The sequence below is a fragment of the Neopelma chrysocephalum genome, unplaced genomic scaffold (assembly GCF_003984885.1).
Source record: "Neopelma chrysocephalum unplaced genomic scaffold, ASM398488v2 Primary Assembly neopelma1_66, whole genome shotgun sequence".
Lineage (NCBI taxonomy): Eukaryota > Metazoa > Chordata > Aves > Passeriformes > Pipridae > Neopelma > Neopelma chrysocephalum.
This window is the reverse complement of record NW_020897725.1, coordinates 1,688,217-1,711,775: the sequence shown is the minus strand read 5'-3', so window position 1 is coordinate 1,711,775 and position 23,559 is coordinate 1,688,217. Positions and strand designations below refer to the sequence as shown.

The following is a 23,559-nucleotide window of genomic DNA, read 5'->3' as shown; positions in this document are numbered from 1 at the left end:
TTTTTCATGTTGTTACAGGTATAACATATTCTTTATTACAGTCTTAGGTTATTTTTTATTTTTTTTTAGGTTTTTTTTGTAAGTAGAAATGTACTCAATATAATCAATAAAACCCCAAATATAAATTCAGCATATGACAGACGTTCACAGTTTCTTTCCTTCTGACAATCATATATCGGTAGAACTAGATCCTCCACTTTTGATCCTGTTTCATCTGGAGCTGTCTGGAAGAATGACTGGATATTTCACTCGTGTATAGTTGACACAGTAAGCTGTGTTTTATTTCACTTTCAAACGGCCTTACAATTATCAAATGAAAGATATTGTAAGTTAGATATTTTTGTGAAATATGTGGGACACTGTCTCATTACTACCATTCTGTTCTTTTTACTTCTGTAGGTACTAATTAAAAGACATTTACTTCTCTGTGCTAAGGATAATTCTCTTATATTAAAACCAAAAAGGAGTCCCTCCAAAATTCCCTTACTGATGCAGCTGTTTGCACATAATATTATACTCTGTTCATTAGCAAATAGAGAAAAAACACCAACCATCTTAATGATTTTGATATTATTTTTCTCCAATTCATTTCCAATAGTGATACAATTTTCTTTTTGTCCAAAAAGCCTTGATAAACCACGTGTTTCCTTTCACAAATGAAATCATTTCCCACTGTTACTTAAAGAATTGTAGTTACCAAAGAGTCCAGAGTGCACTCCGTCCTTCTTGGATTGAATTTCAGATATTTCAGGATGACAAATTAACTCATTCATTTTATGTGAGAATGAAGAAACTGCAACTAGGACTGAGATTTTCTAGACTTTGAAAAGTTTAGGATAGTTTTCAATGGCTTTTCTGTGGTGAACCTATCCATTCAAAAATTCATAGAAGTACAGGTGCTCAAGACTTTGGAAACAAGTTATTTCTTTTCTTCTACTCCCCTACATACCTAGTCACTTGTACTTAGAGATGAAACTACCATATTGCATTTAAGCAATGTAGTAAGTGTATGAATTCAGATTCCTGCAAAGTTTAACTAAGCAAGTAGTTTCCTTGGAGAGAACTTGAATTGAATATCTATTCTAACAGCATTAAAAGCTAAAAAGAAACTAAGGAAATGGGTTTCACATATCTCAGAGTCTAAGAACCGTAGCAGGAATGTATTTTTTAGCAATTTTTTCTACATTTTTGTGCTGCTTTTTGGGTTTTTTTAAGGAAGGTGATAATAAAAACCATGAATACTAAATTACTATGTTTTCTCGTTCCTAAACCAGGATAAAAACAGAATTTGAACTCATTAGATTAGTAATGTTTAATGAACTTACAATGTAAAAATATATTAATGGATTTTTAGAATATAATTTTCATATTCTGGATAATTTGTTGAAGTACCTGACATTGTTTCTGGGGAGTTGGAGTTTTCCATAGGAGTCAAACTATCCAATGATTACATTGCTTAGCATGTTAAGCTTAGCTGGTTCTTTCAGTGTTCTGTTACTGTTAAAAGCAGCATTAGCATTTTGCCTGACATGATATTTAATTTTTCCTCTGAATTATGACTCTCCTTAAAGCATTCATGTATAACTATATGAAGGAATATTCATGTTCTGCCATGCCAAGCTTCCTGTTGATCACCTTTAGTTCTGACTGCTTACACTTTCTCTATCATTATTTATCAAACATATTTTAAATAGTACATAAGCTACTAGGACATTATCTAAATGTAAAAACCTGCAGAATACATAGCAGTTAAAACCAGCCTAGGATGAAATGCCCATATAACATAGATGTGTTGAGATGGTAAAGAGAGATTACTCAGGAGAACATCTTTTTCTTTGCCTCAGTGCAGTGACGCAGTATTTGTAGCAGAGATTTATCCTTCTGATTTATCCTGCAAGAAACTTCTATTAACATGTAGATATTGTAAAGCTTTGGTGTCTGTGGCACTCTACCATCTCCCTGGGAAGCATATTGCAATGTTTGACAACCCCTCCCATGAAGAAATTTTTCTTAATAGCCAATCTAAACCTCGCCTGGTGCAAATTGAGGCCATTTTCTCTTGTCCTAGCACTTATTAACAGGGGAGAAGAGGCCAACACCTCACTACGACCTCTTTTTAGGTAATTCTAGAGAGCGATGAGGTCTCCCCTGAGCCTCCTTTTCTCCAGACTAAATAATCCCAGCTACCTCAGCTGCTCCTCATAGGACTTGTGCTCTAGACCCTTCACCAGCTTTGGTGCTCTTCTCTGGGCCTCCTCCAGCACTTCAATGTCTTTCTTGCAGTGAGAGGCCCAGAACTGGACACAGGATTCAAGATGCAGCCTCACCAATGCTGAGTACAGGGGGATGGTCACTGCCCTGGTCCTGCTGGCCACACTATTGCTGATCCAGGCCAGGATGCCATTGGCCTTCTTGGCTGCCTGGGCACACAGCTGGCTCATGTTCAGCCACTGTTGACCAACACCCCATGTCCTTTTCCACCAAACACCTTTCCAGCCACTCTTCCCATGAAACTGATCGGTGATGGTAACAGGCAATAAAGAAAATAACAGAGGAAGTGGATGAGAAATACTATACTACTGGGAAAGGGTAATGTATACGCTATTTTGGTAAGGCAAGACTATCTAGGAAGCCAACTAAATCACTTCCATTTTAGTATGAAACTATAATAACGTTGTTGGATACATGGTCCCTTTTCCTCATCCTACCTTTTACATAACTCCTAAGATGATTCTGGAAAAGCATATGCAAATCCAGGGTGATATGCATCTGCACATAAATCTGTCTTTCAGAACTGCAGTTATCAGGCATTCATTCTATCAGATTTCTACCTCTCTTAACTCTGGAGGTATCCACAAGAAATGCAAAAGTATTTAAGTATCATAAGAAAATGTTGCTTTACAAACAGTATTTTCTCAACAGCATTAATCTAATTCTTAAGATTCCAGATATAATTTCTAAGTTTCATGAGTGAGGGCAATTATTTTACGGTTTTCCCAAGCTCTGTTTACTGGAAAAGCTACAGGTTATTCTGGTCTTGCAGTATCTTCTTCAGTCTGTGATAACACATTGGTGTTTACATGCCTTGTTCCTCCATTATCTATACTACCTCTGCTCACCAACTAGAGCCTTAGATAAATTGCTTGACCTAAGGTTCATATGTGCAGAGAAGAGCCAGAAAAGTGTGTCATGTATCCTGAAGTGCTAAGCCTGACACTGAATGTTAATTCTGTTTGTTTTGTGCTATTGCATACGAACTTACAACTATCCCAACTGAAATTATCTTTGGATTATATCTGTTTGTGTTTTATGTCTACTCTGCTGTTTGCAAGACTACCTGCCATTTTGAACAAGGATGCTATAATGATCTTGCTATTAGCCAAATAATTTTCTCTCAGGCATAAATTCCAACACTGCATATTATCCGCTTTGTGCCAGGACTATGGAAATGGTTTACAGACAATAGTGATTGTGTAGCCCTCTTGTCCCAGAATAAATTAATGTACAATCTGCACAATGTCAGAACAGGAGTTGATGGGCTCGGTAGATTCTGCTGCACTTCAGCCGTTTCCTGACTAGGCTAGCACATAGAAGGTCCAATTAGATTTTCTAAACGTGCACAAATATTTACACTAAAAGCTCCCTTTTCCATCATCCCCAATATTTCACTCTTTCAATATTTCCAAAGATCAGACTTTTTTCTTCATTGTTGTGCAATCAGCTGCATAACAGTCTGAAAGATCTATGGTCCACCTCAAGAATTCGCTAGCAAAGAGCTTTGCCATCAATATTTAGATACACTTCAACAATAGCTTGAAATTTATTAGCAACTCCTAGAATGTTAAGAGAACACGTTGATTTATGGGCGCTATTCAGATATCTCTGTTAGAAAAGAGCTTTCAGTTAGAGGATCAATATTACACACATTTATAGAAAAATGTATAAAAAGTGAAGATATAAGCATTACAATCTTATAAACAAACAAAAAAAATTTTGTGAAGTTAGTGCTGGCTGACATATTACTTGTAAATTGAGGGATGAATATGGAATTCTGGAACAAAAATACATTTGTTCCCCTCCCCATCACCTATTTATTTAGGAAAAGATAAACTGTTCATGTCTAAGCATATCATTTGTCATAGCTACCTCCAAAGATTTCATGTTGTTAAACTACCATTTCATCTTCATATCAAGACCTAAGCAAACCTAAATAGCAAATGAAGATAAATGGATTGATTAAGTCACAGACTCTTCTAACACATAGGTAAACAGTCAACACATAATTTTCAAGGTCTTGTAACAGCCTGGCCCAAGAGGCTGCAAACCTTGGTGAAATTTATTTTGTAACACATTAGATTAAAAACTCAGAAAACAGTCAACAGTATTTAATGTGAACAAATATTTGACAAGCAAAGTAGGCCTGTGTAACCTGAAGCCTTATGTAGAATCTGAAAATGAGAAGCACATAAAAACTGTTTTCGGATCTGGCTAATAAGGACAAGTATGAAAGTCCATCTAAGAATAAGACTGAAGCATAGTCAGTCCAAAAGAAAGAAAGGAACTCAGGACAGTTCTGTCTGAAGGCATAGGCATCAGACATCTATTTGAAAGTGCTTGAAGACCTGGTATGTGCTGTGTTTTAGGACTCAAATCCACCGACAGTGATTCTAGGTTCAGTATGTATGATGGGGTGTTTTTCTTACCGGAAGCAAATCTAACATTTTGTACATTCATATGCAAATATGCAAATTATCTCTTCTACTAAATATTCAGATAAATGCGTAAAAATGAGTGTATTCTCACTGAGCGTCTATAAAAAAAGAAATGCTGCACTGTTTGCATATATTGTCTTGACACCAAATGTGTCAGATGGCTGGGTTCAATTCAGCTTGAGTAGATTTAGGAGGTGTATTACAGGGTTGTTTGGAACATTGTGTATTCTATTGCTTCTAAAAACTTGGATTACTTTTAACCTATATTATTTAATTTATTTTTTTCATATATTTATATATATTTTTATATCTTTAACACATGGAACAGAAGGATTGGTGTAAGTCAACCAAAAACATTGCCTTGTCCTTTTGTGTAGGGTAATTGCATATTATACTGTTTTCCTTTTTGTTATGAAATTTATCCTGTGTCCTTCTTTGGGAATATAAATGTGGTATTAAGTGAAGAGCTGTACTTGAAACATAAAACAAGTTGTTGCTAAACAATTAGGAAGCATTATGTGATCACCAGTTCCCTAGAGGATTCTATCCAGCACACTGGCAGGGTTTCCATGGAAACAAGAACCCTATTAAAGCCAAAAAGTCCTGTCTCTTTCCAGTTTCTCCCCCTGCCTCTTTTTTAGCTAGTTTGTGTTGTGCATAAGCATTTCATTTCAAATGGTGCAATAAATGGGAGGATTTAATCCCCCCATTAAATGGAATGTATTGCTTTCCATAATAAGTTCTGAAATTCTGTGAACCTTGTGCTGCTGTCCTAATTTTAGGCAGTTTTACATTAAGGGGATGTGATTATTTGCTTACTGAGAGTAAAGGAGGACATGTGATCAAGACTCCTATTTTTCTGTCATGCTTACTTTTTCTAGTAGCTTTAAGAAAAAAGAAAAAAATTGTAAGAAGGATGTGGCATGTGACTTACCTCAGCTTACTAACTTGTTTACTCCATATCTGAATTTCTGTAGTTTTTAAAGAATACTAACACTCAGAATGTGGGTTTTTTTCTTGGACTGAAATTTTTGCATTTAAACATTTCTACTGGGCTCTGAACTATGTGCATGCATTTGAGATGTTTGATGACAACTGCAGAGAAATCGTACTTGCAAAAAAACATCATTTAGCTGAGAAAACATTTTAATGAAAGATTCGTTCAGCAGGACAGCAGTAAATACATTGTTAAATCTGTCTTTGTAATGGAAATGAAACTGTGTTATCTTAGTAATAGAAGCCTCATATTCTGTTCTGGGATTTATGAAAAATAAAGAGTTTAAATGAAACTGGTTTTTTTTTTCCATTTCTCATATGTCCCTTTCTTCTCATGATAATTCATTTTCATATTATGTGACTAATTCACATTAACACCATATAACAGTTTTAATTCATTTGATGGCAGTTCTCAAAATTTTTAGAAGTTTGGAATGCTGATAGATGAACAAAAGAGTTAGAAAATTTCCTTTAAGATCAACTTAAGTGAAGTTACAAATCAGAGACGTATTTCACTGGGTTTGGAACAGGTAGAATGTGAAGTATTCCTCCAACCATCTTCAGTATAGAAGCCCAGGTAAGGACAGGAATTTAGAATTACTGTCGCTGGCAAAGCAAACTCGACTTGGGGAAATTAGTTTATTACCAATCAAATCTGAACAGGATAATAAGAAATAAAATCAAATATTTAGACACCTTCCCATCACCCATCCTTTCTTCCTGGTCTTAAGTTTACTCATGATTTTCTCTACCTCCTCCGCTGAAATAATGCAGGGGTGAGAGGGAGTGGGAGTTGAGGTCAGTTCATCACATGTTGTCTCTGCCACTCCTCCTCATGGGGAGGTCTCTTCACACTCTTCTTCTGCTCCAGTGTGAGCTCCCTCCCATGGGAGACAGTCCTCCACAAGCTTCTCCAAACTGAGTCATTCGCATGGACTACAGTTCTTCACTAACTGCTCCACCATGGGTCTCTTCCATGGGGATCAGTCCTTCAGGAACAGGCTGCTCCAGTGTAGGTCCCTCACAAGGTTACAAGTCCTACCAGCAAACCTGCTCCAGCGTGGGCTTCTCTCTCCAAAGAGCCACAGGTCCTGCCAGGAGTCACAGTCTCCTTTAGATGCATGCATTTGCTCCAGCATGAGGTCTTGCAGGGGCTGCAGGTGGTTGTCTGCTCCATCATGGACTTCCATGAGCTTCCGGAAGACAGCCTGCCTCACCATAGTCTTCACCACAGATTAGAGGGAAATCTCTACTATGGCATGTGGAACACTTTTTCCCCCTCCTTCTTCACTGATCTTGTTGTCTGCAGATGTGTTTCTCTTATGTTCTCACTCCTCTCTCCAGTTAAAATTGCAGGTTTTATCCCTTTCTTAAATATGTTATCCCAGTGGCACTACCACCATCACTGATGGGCTTATCCTTGGCCAGCAGTGGGTCCATCCTGGAGCCAGCTGGCATTGGCTCTGTTGAACGTGAGGGAAGCTTCCAGAAACTTCTCACAGAAGCCATCCTTGTATCCCCCTCTCCCAAAACCATGCCACTTCATACCCATACTAGACTTCTAATATGGTGTACCATGAAAGTGTCTATTTCTCATAAATTATTATGAAAAGAGCCTAAGGTGACTAGCTCAAATATAGAAGTCTACTGTGTATGTACATAAAAGTTAGGTGAGATTTCCAGTTCCATATGTTAAGCGGATCCTGCAAATGCAAAGTGGAAGAAATTACTGGAAAAACCTATCTCAAAGTACCAGACTATGAGTAAGAAGAAACATGAGAGAAGACAAGATATAGCAGGCAAGAAGATTCTGAGAAATGGAACAGGTAATTTTGACACTGTTAATGGAAAAAATCCTCACAACTCAAAGATGGGACAGAAAATAAAATAATAAGTAAGAAAAATACAGTGATTATAGGGTGTTGTTAAAAGACCAAATAAGAAGGTCAAAGCTGGGGGAATGGAAAAGGTGCATGTAAGGATATAAATATATACGAGTGGAAACAAATTTTTCCAGGGGAACAGTTAGTTATATGTTTCCTTGCATGTATATGAATCTGTTTTGAAAAAAAGACAAACCCAAACAACTTTTGAATATCAACACTGTATAGTCTATGTTTTCTTTTCTTTTTTTCTTTCCTTGTCAAACAACATATTTAGACGCTACTGCATTTCCTTTATCGATAACCATTGTGTGTTCTACCAAAAATGGTACATTTCCCTTTGCTGAATTCAAATAAAGAGTTTTTCACTCTGTCAAGAGGAAAAACATGAAAATTTCCTTGTTTACAAATTAACAGAATGAAAGGCAAGTAATCTAATTGCCTCAGGGGCATGTAAAGATTTGTTCATTGTAGCATAGCATTTTCTCAAAAAAAAAGCAAAAAAAACCTGAGAAGATAAACTTCATAAATCTGCTGTGTTTTCAATATTATATAATTTACTTAAAAAATCTAACAATAATCATACACATTTTTCATCCGTGTACTTCATATAATAATATGAATACTGAGTATATTATTTATACATATTATATAAATATATATAATTATTTAAAAAGTACATAAACATATGTTTATATAAATACTATAATGAAGTGACCTACTATCTATAGTTTTGTGATATTATTTTTCAGGTAATTTACTTCACTCATATTTTTGAGGTTGTATACCACAGGCTGATAACTACACTTTTAATTTTTCACAAGTTCTAATATTTTAAAAGCATAACTCTTTGATCTTAATTTTTAATAATTTCTGCAGAAGTATAGGGAATTTCAGCATTAGAGAATATGTTAGGAAGAAAGTAGAATATGGTTTCAAAAATACTAGCAATAGTTGTAGGCCCTCAGTACCTAAAGGGAGCCTACAAGAAAGTTAGAGAGAGAGTTTTCACAAGGGTGTGTAGTGATAGGACAAGGGGGTCAGCATAACGCTGAAGGAGGGTAGGTTTCAATTAGATATTAGGAAGAAATTCTTTGCTGTGAGGGTGGTGAGGCACTGGAACAGTTTGCCCAGAAAGGTTGGGGGTACCCCATCCCTGGAGGTGTTCAAGGCCAGTCTGGATAACCTGGTCTAGTGAAAGGTGTCCTTGTCCATGGCAGGGGGGTTGGAACTAGATTATCTATAAGGTCCCTTCAAACCGCAACCATTCTACGATTCTGGAATTCTCAAAGAACCTTATTTAGTTGAAGTTATTGTACAGGGAGAGAAATATATTCACTTACAGAAACAATTTCAGTTTAGAATACGTGAAAAAAGCAATTAATGCAGTCACAAGTATCAATGTTTTTCTCAACATTTGAAATATAAAGTAAGAGATTTGCTGAGTTATATCCAGCCTCTGATCTAGTCCTTCAAAAACAAGCAAATAAAAAAGACAAGGTGAAAATCTTTTTTTTCTGTTGTGGTGGTTGGATGTAACACAAATATTGGCTTTCTGGTGCTATCCCATCTCTGAATTTTCATTGCCTAATAGTATGATTGAATTCACTCTCTGGTATGTGAATTTTGCAATGGAAGAAGTAATTTATCCAGTTGCTTATTTTCATGAAAATTTTAGCAGTGTTTTTGAAAATGTGTCACTACTGCAAAATTTGCTAAAAGCTCAGCTATAGATTCAAGAGGTGCTGTAGAGGGAAGAAGCCAAACTGTAATTCTTAGTGATCATATAGTTAATTCAGTATCAAGTTTCAACAATGCAATCTGGGGCTTCTCTTGCATTTTGCTATACAAGGAATCATATGCACTATGTTCTCCTAAGTACAATGTTTAATTTATATGACAATAATTTATGCTGTTGTTGAATTATTTAACTTTCAGGAGTCTGTGTTGTAATGTAAGAAATGTGGTTTTCTTTGATTCTAACTTTTACACTGACATCATGATGAAAATAGCATGTTATGCATTTTATCACCGCATTTTTACATTGTGTGCATTGAGAATTGTCACTTAATGTAAATACTTCGGCAGCCAACTAATTGTATGACTTTCCTCAGCCAATTTGTTTTTTCTTGTTGATCTTCTTTGTTGTTCCTTGCACCTTTGCTGAAGGTGCCTAGACACATAAATGGAATTCACATTGTGTCAGCATGATATTAAAGCCCAGTTCATTTAAGAATTAATCTTTTAAAATTCTTTTGATATCAATTTACCCTGCTGACCTTGGGTTTTTCCTCACCTACCTCTAAATATTTTACTGAGTAAAAATATTGCTTTAGTAAATCCTACGTAATGCCAGATGGAATTGCAAATCTATCCATCAGTACACATCCCATCCCATCCCGTCATCTTCATAAACAGTGTGATGTATCAAGTCTTGGATGAGAAATGTTACAACTGAATATATAAATATGTCCACATGTATATATCAGGGTGTTGGAGTCTTGAACACATATCCTTGACAGTCAGTCTCACGTAATGGTCAGGACAGTACTTTGTAGTTACTTGTGCTTATCTTACATTGCAACTTTTTTATGTGGATACCTCCTATGCACATCTAAAAATATCTTTGTTCCTTTGGTGATCACATGGCTCACATACTTCTCAAAAAAGCTTGTGTATTGTGTCTCACTATGTACTTATGGTTAGGTACTTATGTACTACTGGTTATGCTGTTACATTGGTTACACTGTTTCAGCACGCTTGTATTGGGATTCAAGGTAAACAAATATTAATTATATCCTGATTCACACACTTTAATTTTTGAATAATAGATTTCTGCTCTGGCTACAGGAGACAGAGTATGAAGTTGGGTATATTGAGCTAAGATGTCCATATTCATTCCCTTCTGCTATTTATTTCATCCAGGCACTTCAATAGCATTGTAATCTGATATTTCATTTTCAACATGATACAAATAAATAGTGATGAATTATCACACATGTTAGCAGGATACTGTAAATCCTAATTTTAATTACCTTTATCAGGAGAGCACTTTTGACAGCAACAATATGTATTCGGCCTTTTTGATAACCTGAAAAGGTTTTAAATTTAATAAGATTTATAAATTATTAATAATAATTAATAATTAATAAGGATTTATAAAAGAAAACAGTTCAATGTCTTCCATTCTGAAGGTATCCTTGCCTGTGGTAGGGGGTTGCAACTAGATGATTTTTAAGGTCCCTTCCAACCCAAACCATTCTTTCATTCTATATCCTTCTGGAGGATGAATAGGGGGGGAAAGGGTGAATATGATAATAAAGATAAGTTTTTTCAGAATTCAGAATTCCTTTCTGTGTTCTTTCAGGAAGGTGGTCTACTATGAGATCTGTCATCAGGGACCTCAGAGCTTTAATTCTGAAACTGATGCCTCTCTAGATACTTGCTCTTCAACTCAGCTCTATTTCAGTCTGGGAAGTGCCTCTAATAACTGTAGTCAGTCATAGAGAGTGCTGTGACTCTTAACATCAATAAATGTATTGCAAAACACTTATTTGAAAATAGCAATGGAAAGATGTTTGGTTTGTTTTTTTTTTTTTTTATGATTAGCTCAGTTCTGCTATCATTGCTTTTTTCAAAAGGTCATTATTCAATCTTTTGGCATATGTTTAAGTCCTAGCAATTGAATTTTGAAATTTTCAGTAACTGATAAAAAGCTACTGAAAATAAAAGGTAAACATTTGGACCATGATCCATTCACTTTCTAAGTTTGAAGTAGTGAAATGGGCACTGACCTGGGATTTTAGGTTGACTGCTACACATTGTAATTTTCCAGGAAAAAAAAAGTCTGATTTTTGGCACATATCTTTAATGCTTTGCATCTCTATCATAAACCAAAATGGCTCTGAAGATGCCATTACTACCTGATGAGTGAATGATGTAGGAAATAAGAAGGATATGTGTTGTAGGTCTCTATGGCTCTAAAGACAAGGCTCTTGTAAAAAACCTAACGGTAGATGAGTTGGAGGGGGGAACCTTCAGGCCTCGTCTTCAGTCCATTACCTGGAAGGAGTATGCCCTTCCACCCTGCCCCCCACCCACGTGGTGCTGTGACCCCACAAAGGAGCACTCACCAGACCACCAGGGGAGAGACGGACGAAAGAGGAAGTTTATTGTGGGGTAGGGGTTTATAAAGCTCTTGGGAGGGTCAAAGGGGCCCATTTAAGATGAGGGGTCTTACAAAAAACCAATCAGGTAGGGAGTTAACAGCCAAATAAGGAAGGGGTTAACAAAAGACCAATGAGAACACCTTAGGACATCTTCCCAGGACACTCCTGCCTGAGAGATAAGAGGTCTTTACAGAGGGTGTGGGGAAGAAGGAGCACTGACTCTGCAACAAGCCATCTTAACACATGTTTAAACAACATTAAAAACTTCTGATTCACCAGTCCATCTTTGGCAGGACTTTTTCCATAAATCCATTGCTACAAAAACCATCATGTAAAACTTTTTTGATTATGTTGAAAGGACAAAATGCACAGATATAAAGATATAAAGAACAGGTCTGTGCATGTGTGTGCATTCACTTTGCAATTTGTCAGGGTGGGGAAAAGAATACTGAAAAATGTACTTGCCAGAGCTCAGTCTTTTAAGTAGAAAATCAGAGGGATAAATGTGTCAGGTTAAAGCTTTTACCCTACTCTCATTGAGATACACTGTGATCACCACTCCGGAGTGGATATGAGTTGTGTCCAGGGAAGGCAATGCTTGCTAAAGCTGTTCTCAGTGCTGGTGCACTGTTGAGCACTTGGCTTCAACACACAATAGTTCCACTGTGAGCACTTTGCTTCCATGTGATTTTGTATGGCCGTATTAAAATACTTCCATCAGATCTCTACAGATAAGCATATTTGTAGAGGATCGGATCAGTCCACAATGACCTAGACTCTCCACCTTTCCACCATTTTCTAGTATTGTTGTCCGGACAATTATTGATCTGTGGCCAGTGCCAAAGCTTGTTACACTTAATTCTTGTTTACAGTATCCTGGTTTCCATGGCTCTCCACAGTCTGCAATGCACTCAGCTATTGACCTGGGTGAGGGCTTAATATTCCCATGTCACAGAATCACAGAAACAGACAGTAGCTGAGGCTGGAAGGCACCTCTGAATATAATCTAGTCCAAGTCCCCCTGCTAAAAACGAGACTACCTGGAGTGGGGTGATCAGGGCCATGTCCCATTGAGTTTTGATAATCTGCAAGAATACAGACCCCACAGCCTCCCTGGACAACCTGTTTGAGTTTTTAATCAACCTTACGGTGGGAAAAAATGTGCTTAAACTGTATTTCTTCTATTTCAGTTTGTGCAAATTTTTCTCTTGTTATTTCACTTGATACCACTGAGAAGAACCTGACTCCATCTTCTTTATTCCTCCATCAAGTATTTACGAGTATTGATAAGATTCCCCTTGAACCTTCTCTACCGCAGGTTGAACAGTCCTAGTTCTCTCAGACTCTCCCAATAATGTCTGGATCCCCAGCACTGGTCAGACAACCAGCACTGTCAGAGTGCTCTAGATGTGAGGTGATTGGTGTCTATCTGGACTTCATTCTGCTTCATGCATTTCACCACCCTTTGAGCCCAACTGTTTCAGTCAATTTTCAGTACTCTTCATCTACCCTGTATTTTATCAATTTGTCTATGAGGTTTTTACAGGAGACGTCCTTAAAAACTTTGCTAAAGTGCTGGAGATATATTCAACTTCTACTTGAAAAACTTCATACGTCACTCAAGCAGAACACTGAAACTCTTATTTCCACATGCTTCTGTGGTGTAAAAATCTTTTCTTTCAATTTCTGATTTTAGTTTTCCAAATTTGAACATGTCTGTGAACTTCTCAAATACAGGCAGACTTAATTTAAGTTTGATAAATTTTGGCAAACAAGATAACGGAGCTGCCAAAGCAGTCATAAATTGGCTGAGAAAATGTCTTCAGAAGAGGTTAAGTCCTGCTTCTCTCTTCTGGTAAAGCAGTAGTCACAGTTCACATTCCAGAGTTCTGAATTTTAAGGTCTCTGCATAACTAAGCAACTACAGAAATCTTGACTCTGAAATCTTGAAAAAATTTTGTCATCCTTAGGCATTTTGTGCTTCAATAAAAGACAAATTCTTTTAGAAACATAGCATTACAGGAGTAAAGAGATCACAAATGTGCCACAGAAATTGTGCTTTCTGTTTTGCATGATGCTTAGTAATACACCCTCTTGTTTAGTTGTTTTATAAACATGAGCATATGGAATTGTACATTTTAGGAAGAAATTTTGATGAACATTTGCATTTTTCTTCATTGCATAAAAGTAAATTATTTTAAACTGCACATTCCTTGTAATCCAGTTGTCATTAGGCCAGAAGGTTCAAAGGACTAGACAATGAAAGTTATGACAGACTCTTGTGCCTCTAAGGTCCAATACTGAATGTAATGTAGAAAATTACTATGAGTTGCTTGCATGGCGGTTTACATAAAAAGACACCCCAGTGGTCTCATTCCATTTTTAAAACTAGGGTAAAAATGACTGAAGAATGACTGCAATCCTTTCTCCATTGGATGGTATAAAGCTTAAAATCAATGCATGTGTTCTGAGGGAAAAAATACAACTTTGAATCAGGCCAAGAGAGTTGAAAATAAAATAAAGGGAAGTAATCTTTTTTACCCTGATCTTGCTCTGATGTTTTACTAGATTATGTGCAGGGAAGTTTAAAAAAAATAATAAATTAATTCAGACAGTAGAAGTTCTTCATTTTTTTTTGGTTTTCAATTTACTCGGTTATTATTTTTCTGTCCTATCTCTAAGCTATCATAGAAATGATAGGAGAACTTATTTTGGGACCCTAAGAGGTTATCAAATTCAACACACCTCACAAATCTGACTTTCAAGACAGATATGTTTTCTTAGGGTCTTGTGCAGCTCACTTTTGAAAACCTCCGAGGCTAGAAGTTCCCCAGCCTCTCCAGGCAAACATGAGCTCCAGGTAAACAACCTCCATTGCCATGGTCTTTTCCACTGACTATAGGGGAACTTTTGCTCCTGTAGCCTATAACACCTTCTCGCTCTCATTCTTCACTGATGTTGCTGCCTGCAGGTTTGCATTCTCATTTTCCTGACTCCATTCTGTGCTGCTGCACAGCATTTTTTCCACTTCTTAAATATGTTACCACAGAGGCACCACCAGTATTGCTGATTGCCTCCGTTTTGGTCCATGGTGGGGCTCCATCGTAGAGTAGTCTGGAACAGGTTTCATCAAACATGGGGGCAGCCTCTGACCTCTTCTCATAGAGGCCACTCCTGCAGCCCCCTGATACCAAAACCTCACCACATAAACCCAGTATAATCTTCATTTGTGCAAGTTTTTTCCTTGGTGGCTCTTCAACATCCTGCCTGCTGCACTCTTCACCTGAGAAGGTCCTTCCAGCTGAGAGCTGTAAACTGATCCCAAAGGAAGTGCCAACTGGTCATCCCTGCAGGCAGTGTCGGATGACTCTGGGTGCCATGGCTGGTATTCAGCCTTCCTCCTGCCCCACCACCTGATTTTCACAGAACAGAAACAAATGTCTTTTATACAGTAAAATATTAACAGATAAATAAAACAAGTGCCACTTTGAATACTTAGGTACTCATTCGGAGCTAGCGGCTACGTGATATTTAGTTGCCAGCAGTTTTAAAACACGTCTTACCATTCTTATTTTATACATTAGCATAATCCTTTTTCTTTTCTCAATTACAGGTGCATTAATAACTTCTTTGTGGTTCAGAGGCAAAACTGCAAACCCAGGTGTAAAAATCGGCCGTTGCTAAACTCATGCTTTGATGTAGTTTTTTTACAGAAATGAAAAAAAGACCCAAACCACAAGATCCCTAATAATTTCTAAAATCTCAAGTATGTTATTTATCATCTCTTATATTCGTCATGCTTGGTATAAAGACAAGACAAATTTTAAAGACAAAATTACATTTTCAATCCATAGTAGAAAAAGTTTGTTCTTTGTAGTATTAAAAATAAGTAGAAAGAAAGATAGTTAAATTTCAAATTGACGAATTGAAGTATTTACTGCTAGGTATTCTTTTTCCTTTTCTTTGTTGAAACAATTAACTAAAGTAATTTCTGCTCTCTTTTTTATTCCATTTTTAATAAATTTACTCTTATGCCCTCTGCCCTTCAGCAACTCAAATAGCAAGTATCAGGCTTGAGAACTATGAAATCTGACTTAATATCTTAACATTGCAGAGCCGCTAAGCTTTATTGTTTCACAAAGCAATAGAAAACAGTTTGATCAGCAAGAAATCTCTATAATTTCTTCTGTTATGCTCATGGAAGCCCTGTTCAAATATTTTCATTTAAATTACCTTAGTTTGTAAGCAATAAAAGCATCAATCCCTCCCCAAAGTTCATTTTTATGTAAGAAAAATATGTGTTTCATTCTCTTGCTCAAGTCTTGGCCTAGTAAAACAAAAAATAAAAAAAAAAATCACCTATGTACATTTTTAACCAAACAGCTTCTAATGTTTTCTAAATATATAGGTAAGAGTTCAGCAGGCTGCACACCATTTTTTTTCTTTTTGTAAAAAAACCCAACTATTGCATTTATGTGCCAAGATTTTAACAATGTTTAAATGTTGCCTTCTTCTTTATAGATAAAATAATAAATGAGACCTCTGTGCACTGTTTACTAGAAAACATTTACTTTTCCTATCAGTAACCGTTCAGAAGAGCCCAAGTCACCTAAATCACACCCACAACATGACGTTTCCTTGGGGCAAAAAACTCGAAATTCTGAGGAACTCACTGAAACTTAATTTATGGACAGGTAACACAAACATTTAGTTACTGATTCAGGATTTGCAGAACAAAAGAAGACAAAAGCTTAAAAAACTTGGAGAACAACCCTTTTTGCTCGGCCTTCTCCTGCCACAGCCTGACTCATGCTCTCTACTCTCTTGCTCATGCTCACCTTCAGCCTGCCAGCAGCCTATGCAGGGTCTGCGAGGGGACAGAGCTGCTGCTTCCCTTTGACCCTCATCCTTCTGTGCATCCTCATCTGCACATGTCCTCCCGTGCTCCCCTTGGTGCCTTTCTTTGATTTATTTTTTTTCTAGCTGTCGAATCTGTATAAATTTTACAGGTACGTTCAGCACACAAGTGCGAAGTGAAAGATTTGAGGATGTGAACCGTGTCAATTTATAGTCATCACTGGGTTTATTTGGAATTTAAAATCCGTGAGTTTTACAAATCGTCATTGAAAATAAGACTTCCATTTGTCCTCAAGAAGTGTTTTATGTCCCTCTCCTCAAAAGCTGGATGAACTTCATGCAAGTCATTGATGACAAATCTTCTGCAAAGCTATCCTTAAAGATTTTCAGTTGATGGATGTTTTACAGTCTTTATATTTCAATTCTGGAACCTGTAAGGTTATTCTTATGAATAAATTAGGAGGAAAGGCTGACATTTTTTATTACTGCAGGTTTGTAGAAAAAGTCAATATATAAAATGTTTCTCAGATACTACTTATATCTTTCGTAATATTTAGACTTCTTAGAATGTATCAGAATAATAAATGAAAATAAATGCAATATGCATTATACTACATATGCTGTTCTCTATACTGTACAGACCCATTCTTTTATTCATTGACTCTGAACATTATTGAAACTAAGTTGGAGAGCTCATTTTTATTTAGTAGGAAAAGATCTTGCTAACCTAGTGAGAAGTCTTTAAACTGGGGGTTTTGTGATTGGTGACCAAAGCTTGCAGGTTAATCAAGGAACAGGATCAGGCAGATTATGCACAGGACAGAGTGATGAGGGGTTTTCTTGCGCTCTTTTTGAGGAAGAGAGGTGACCAGAGACAGTTCTCAAGTGCCTGTACACAAACACATGTAGCATGGGAAGCACATGAATTGTAAATTCATATTCAGTTGCAGATCAATGATATTTTTAATATGACAGAGCCACAGCAAAGCAGTTGGCACTTCTGGAGTCCTGCAGTAGACATATACAGACTGTCCAAGAGAGATGGGCAGGAAACACAAGGAGTTAGTGTTCATGCAAAGGTGAGAGCTGAGGGAACTGACATCGCCTCTGGAGCTTCTGAAAGATATTTTTGTGACTATGCAATCTATAACTGTGTTTGTTTGCAATTTTCATAATCAGACTGTTATACTATGGACTTTAAAATTAAATTTAACTTTTTAAGGGACTTTCCACTTCAGGCTATATGGTTTCCATTATGCTGCTTGTCTGTAGCATAGCCAATGAAGAAACTTAATAAGAAACAAAATCTAAGCTGTTTTTTATGAAAGCAGTATAGGATGTGCAGAAAATTGCATAGCTGGAGCGTATTGGATTAAACACTGGCCAAGTGTGACATTGGAAATTTGTGAAAGTTACTGATGGATAAACCAGCAAATTCAGACTTGTGGAAAATTAAGCTGAAAAAGTGTTATGAAGCTGCTTCTCAATGCTGTGCTCTGTAAAAAAAATCTGAGTGTATAAACATATATAGGGAAATATTAAGCATAAAATGCTTCTGTAGTAATAATATTTAAGATAAGATAATTCTGAGCTTCATCCAAAAAAAAAGAAAAAAACCCCCAAACAGTAAACCAACCCAGTGATTATTTCTATATAATTGTTATAGGCATATTTGAAAACATTCATAAGGAGCACGTATTGAAAACATAAATGCCCTTCCCTAAACAGTCTTCAGTGGGGCTGCTATTTGGATGAGATTTATCATTTGTTGTTTAGACCTAACCTCTGGCAAACTTTCTGAAGTAACAAAAAGAGACAAGGTTCTTGGAAAAGAAACTACTTTCTGGTTCATAAATGTTTTTATAAGTTACGTTATAGATAAGATAGTGTGCTGTCTTTTTAACTGACAATATTTGCTTTATTATGCTAAGCTACTGCTTGGAGAAGATAAACTCATTTTCTTTACCCTTTATTTCAAGAATGAAGGTAATTTTTAAAAAATCTTATTTAGAAAACACTGGTAGAATTTTATTGCAAAATTATTTTTTTTTCTATCAGAATTTAGACTACAGGGTTGTGGTTTTGGAAAAAAACATCAAGGATTTTTATCTCAAAACTAATTTCAGCTTCTCTTCTCCTTTATTACATCAAATAATCATGAGTTTTTTCAGTGAGATATAAAAAGCAATACCTTCCATTTAGAAACATCTAAAAATACTTAGCATTACATTTCACTTTCCACATAATTATTTTATGCATTTAAGTAGTTAATTTATTTTCAGTGTATAATAAAAACAGGGTGATGGAGTAGAGAATGACATTTCAAGGGTCCCTGTTTTCTTCAGTTGCCCATCAGAAATCCTAAAATTTAGATACCAATATTTAAGGCAGCAGTTGAGCCACAAATAAAAATCTATAGATAGAGTTTGTGCAGATACACACACGTGTGTTTGTTATATAGAAACAGGTAAAGTTGTTTTTCTCCATACTAATGGAATCAGTAAATTGTGTTATGTGTTTGCCTATATTACATTCTTTGTAAGAGCACTCGAGTTTCTCAAAGAATGGATTGTTTTCATGATCCTTATATGAAAGGTAGTTATTAATGTGTATATTTGAGTAATAATTAAGAGGACTGTAAAATGCTTAAAAAGGGGTGTTAGGTTGCTGATTACTTTAGATTGCTCAGATAATTTGTCTGAAATAAAAATGTCTAAAATTTGAAAGAGCAGACAACAGTATGTCTGGGATTGTACCTGAACTACAGTGTGAAGTGTGCGCCAAGAATTTCACAGAGCTTGTGTGGCTAAGATCAAGGTGTAGAGAATTACTGCGATTCGTCTTGGCTTTCCATGATAGGTTTCTTAAAATGTGGCTCAGCTTGCTCAGAACTTCTGTTGGCTATACTAAAGATCATTGTTTAAACTTGGAAAGTCGCTGTACTCTTTTTTCTTGCAGTATTTTCAAGAATAGATATCAGATGTCTATTACTCTGTGATGAGTTAAGCACTTAAGTTTGACTGTTCTGTTCATTATAAATATTTAGATAGATAAGATGATGCCATATATTGTGTGCCAAATTGAAGCTTGATCTACCATGCAATCTCATTGAATTCTTAATGGAAGACATGAATTTGCATGGCCTACAAATCCCTGATAACATTGCCTGTCTTTGATCATCTATCTTATTGAAATTTACAATTCAGTATTTATATAATATTATTGTGAATATCACTGAAACCTACAAGAAAAAGCAGAAAATTAAATAAGACTTAACTAGAGAAATTTATTTTCAAAATTTGTTATGAAAAATGATCAGTGAACAGCAAATCAGGAAGAAAATAAAATATGAAATGTTATTAAATTAATTTTCACCAGAAATTATTTGAACATCTAAACATTTCACATTATTTCTTTTAATGGGCATTTGACCATAACATTGTGTAAAAAAAAAAGAGAGAGAGATAAAAGCTGTAGGTATCTATGTACATAACTAAAAACAATCTATGCCCACAGAAAGAAAAAATAAAAATCAACGCCAAAACATTGCTCTCATAATCATCACTCATTATATCAGTGATACTCCCTCTGCATAAAAGCCCTTATGCATATTCAAACATAGATCTTCATTTGAATTCATAATATCTTGAAAAGCTTTTCTACGCCAAGTCCCCACTTGCATATCACTCTGAAAAATCTTCCACTTTCAGCATATGGTTAAGATCAGAGAAGTATGTTGGGAAAAGTGACATCTTGGCAGTATGTGTGTTTTTTGCATTTATGCCTTCATATCACATTTGCAAGACTGTTGTTGGATGAAATTTCCCACTACATGACAAAATACATTTAATTTGAAAATATAGAGTATGAATTTTAAAAGTAGATTTTTAAAAAAATATCATCAGTATTAGCTATGTATTTGTAATTGAACAAAAAATGTCAGATTCTATCAAGTCTTAACTGAAGTGTTGTCTTCTCACCATTCCTGTAAATGTTTTACTTCATATTTGATAACTGGAAATTAAAAGGACAGGAACACACACAATTCTTTCAAATCATTCATGTGCTTAACTGCTGTTTACATACTACATTTTATTGCAGTGATTTTAGTGTGTATTAGGTCTGAGAACATAAAACACATACATATACAACTTATACTACAACCTTAAAGGATCCTTATACCCAAAATACAGATTAATAAGTTTTCATTAACTACTATCCCCTGTCCTTTCACATATAGATATTATTTTCCCATTTCATGGGTTTCTTCCACCCCTCCAGATGTTCAAAAACAGGCCATGATTTGGGCTCCATTTTGTCAGGATGGGTGGTCAGGACAAGAGAAGCAGCACGCTTAATCGTTGCGTACCAACACCAGCCCAGCCCAGGTCACTGTTGCACTCTCCTTGCTCCTCACAAAATTTGCTCTCCATCGGTTCTTGTATTCCTGCTACTTCACTTCCTGCAACATACAATTTACACCATGAATTATTTTCCCTCCAATATTAATACCCCAAGATTTTTCCTCCCAAGGTTAAATCTTGAGGCACACACCAGGTCTCACCATCCTCCTGCATTACCCATCAAGTACACCGAGGTCCTTGGGCAAAGACAGTCCCACAAATGGGTTTGCCTGTCCCTTTGGGAAAAGGGGGTTAGACACTTAAATATCTTTGAGGATTCCTACCTTGGTGGTTTGATAAAGTTAATTCAGAAGGTTACGGAAAGGCAGGGAAAGAGGTTCTCAGGGTTCTGTACCAAAATCACTGCAAAGATTATCTTTCCTCTCTTTCTTCCTTGTTTACCTATCCTTGCTGGGCTTGTTGCACATTGATGGAGATCAACCACTGTTAGTCTTCCTAACTGTTCCCTCACCAGTTTGTTTTTTGTTCATAAAATTTCATAGCTGGCATCTAAGCAATTATGCTATTGCAACGTGAAAGAAATACAGGTGCTCTTTCCGTGCGGATTCCACAGAAACAATTACTACATTTTCTTTTATTTGTCAACGTCTTGTGCACTATGCATTGTCAGTGATAGAATTGCTGTTGACAGTGTGACAATTTAGCTGAAGAGCAAATCTTTTTTTACAGTGACTTCACAATTTAAGATACCAAACATGTGCATGGGGATTAAAGTTTGTAAGCCTTCTCCCAGATGGGAGTTTTTACCTGTGGGAATCTGATCAGGAACCAATTAAATCACAAGCAAATGATATTCTAAGTGGAGGAAAATAGGACCACAGCACAGTAATTCTGTTCTTTATTGGTCTAATGCTTGCATTACAGAGACTAAAATGATATCTAGTGTACACTTGATTATAGTGTGCTATATAAAAGTAGTTAATAATAATAATAATTGTATTTGTAGCAGATTTTCTACATGAATCAGAACAAAATACATGATGATTTGTTTGGGCCATTTTGCTGCTAGTAGCAAAAATCTCAGATGTGGCAAAAATCTCAGATGTGGCAAAAATTTTGGCAAAAATCTCAGATGTGGCTCAAAATAGCAGATTGACACAGTCATTGACATTGCTTGTGGTTAAGTTAGTGCTGCCACACTAATTTTTTTGAGTGTTTGTAGAATATAGCAACATTGTTAGTAAGCAATTTTTTATATTGCTAGGAACTAAGATAGGTTACTCTGTAACTGAGTTTTGAAAAACAAAACATGAGTTCTGTAGTACGGTATTTTTCAAAAGAACCTCTATTTTTGAGTCTGCAAAAGCTGTTCCAAAGTGTTTAGTCTTTCATGACGGTTCTAATGTTCTGGTTTTAACTTATTACATGAGCTGAAAAGCTATTCACAGGCAACTATCTGTCTTTCCAGTTTGAAAAAGCTTCAAGAATTTAGCTATGAAATTTTACCTGTAAGAACTTTTTAAAATCAGTACTTGATAAAACATTCCAATCAATATTTAAAAATCAATATACAACTCCTTCAAAATCGTTGAACAAGTATGTTACCCATTCTTTTAATGGACATTTTACTGCTGTTAACCAGCAATTTAAAATTATTTTTCTGAATGTCCTTAATGCATGAAAACAGTACTGTTATTACTATTATTATTTTTATTTTTTTTTATTCCTTTCACAGTAAAGGACCAAAACCTGTGATGTGATGATGTTTCTCAATTTTGTTGTATTTAGTGGATTCAAAGTGCACTGGCTAAATAGTGAGATTAAATCTAAGATATGTTTTTACTTTGCTTTTCTATCTGTCCATGGCATAATTTAGCAAAATTTTTTGGAGACAAAACATAGTATTTTAAACTCCTAAACTGCTGCAATTAAGACATTTCTTACAGTCATGAATTTTTTCTTTCTGTTAGAACTGAACCATTATATGTGTCAGAAGTTTTTTTTCTGTGACGCTATACTTCTTAAAGGTTTTTTTCTATCTTTTTCATTAATTTTTCATCAGTATTGACTGGGTTTTCAGACTCTAGGGCAAGTTTTATTCATGTTAGCACTCTAATTAAGCAGAAAAAGAACTGTTTTTCAAGTATGCTTCAAACATTTGGCTAATAAACTGAATAAGCAATGCAATATTTCCATGTAAGTTATTTGAAAGGTATTTCCATTTTTGAAAGTGGAACTACAGTGCTGAACAATCTTATTAGCTCACAGAAAAAAATTTACCATAAGATCTTCAAGAACAGTTTTTGAGTTATTAGGCATACACACAATTAATAAAGAAGACACATAACATCAGTCATTTGAGAATTGTTTTCTCGTAGAATTAGTTCTATTAGGACTGATTCTATAAATTTTATAAATCCAATGTTTACCTAGTTTATTCAGTATAAGGTTGTATTACAAAATATGCTGAGTTGAAAGGGACCCAAAAGTGCCATTGAGTCAAACTCCTGGCCCTGCCCAGGACCATTCCCAAAAGTCACATCATGTATGCTAAAAAATAGAGCATTCTTGTGTCAAG

General features: G+C 35.8%; 1 protein-coding gene across 6 annotated transcripts in view; it reads left to right on the top strand.

The window, feature by feature from the left end:
- CSMD3 (CUB and Sushi multiple domains 3) overlaps positions 1-23,559 on the top strand; it is a 621,549-nt gene that overhangs the window by 164,466 nt on the left and 433,524 nt on the right. The gene's annotated exons all lie outside the window — the stretch shown is intronic.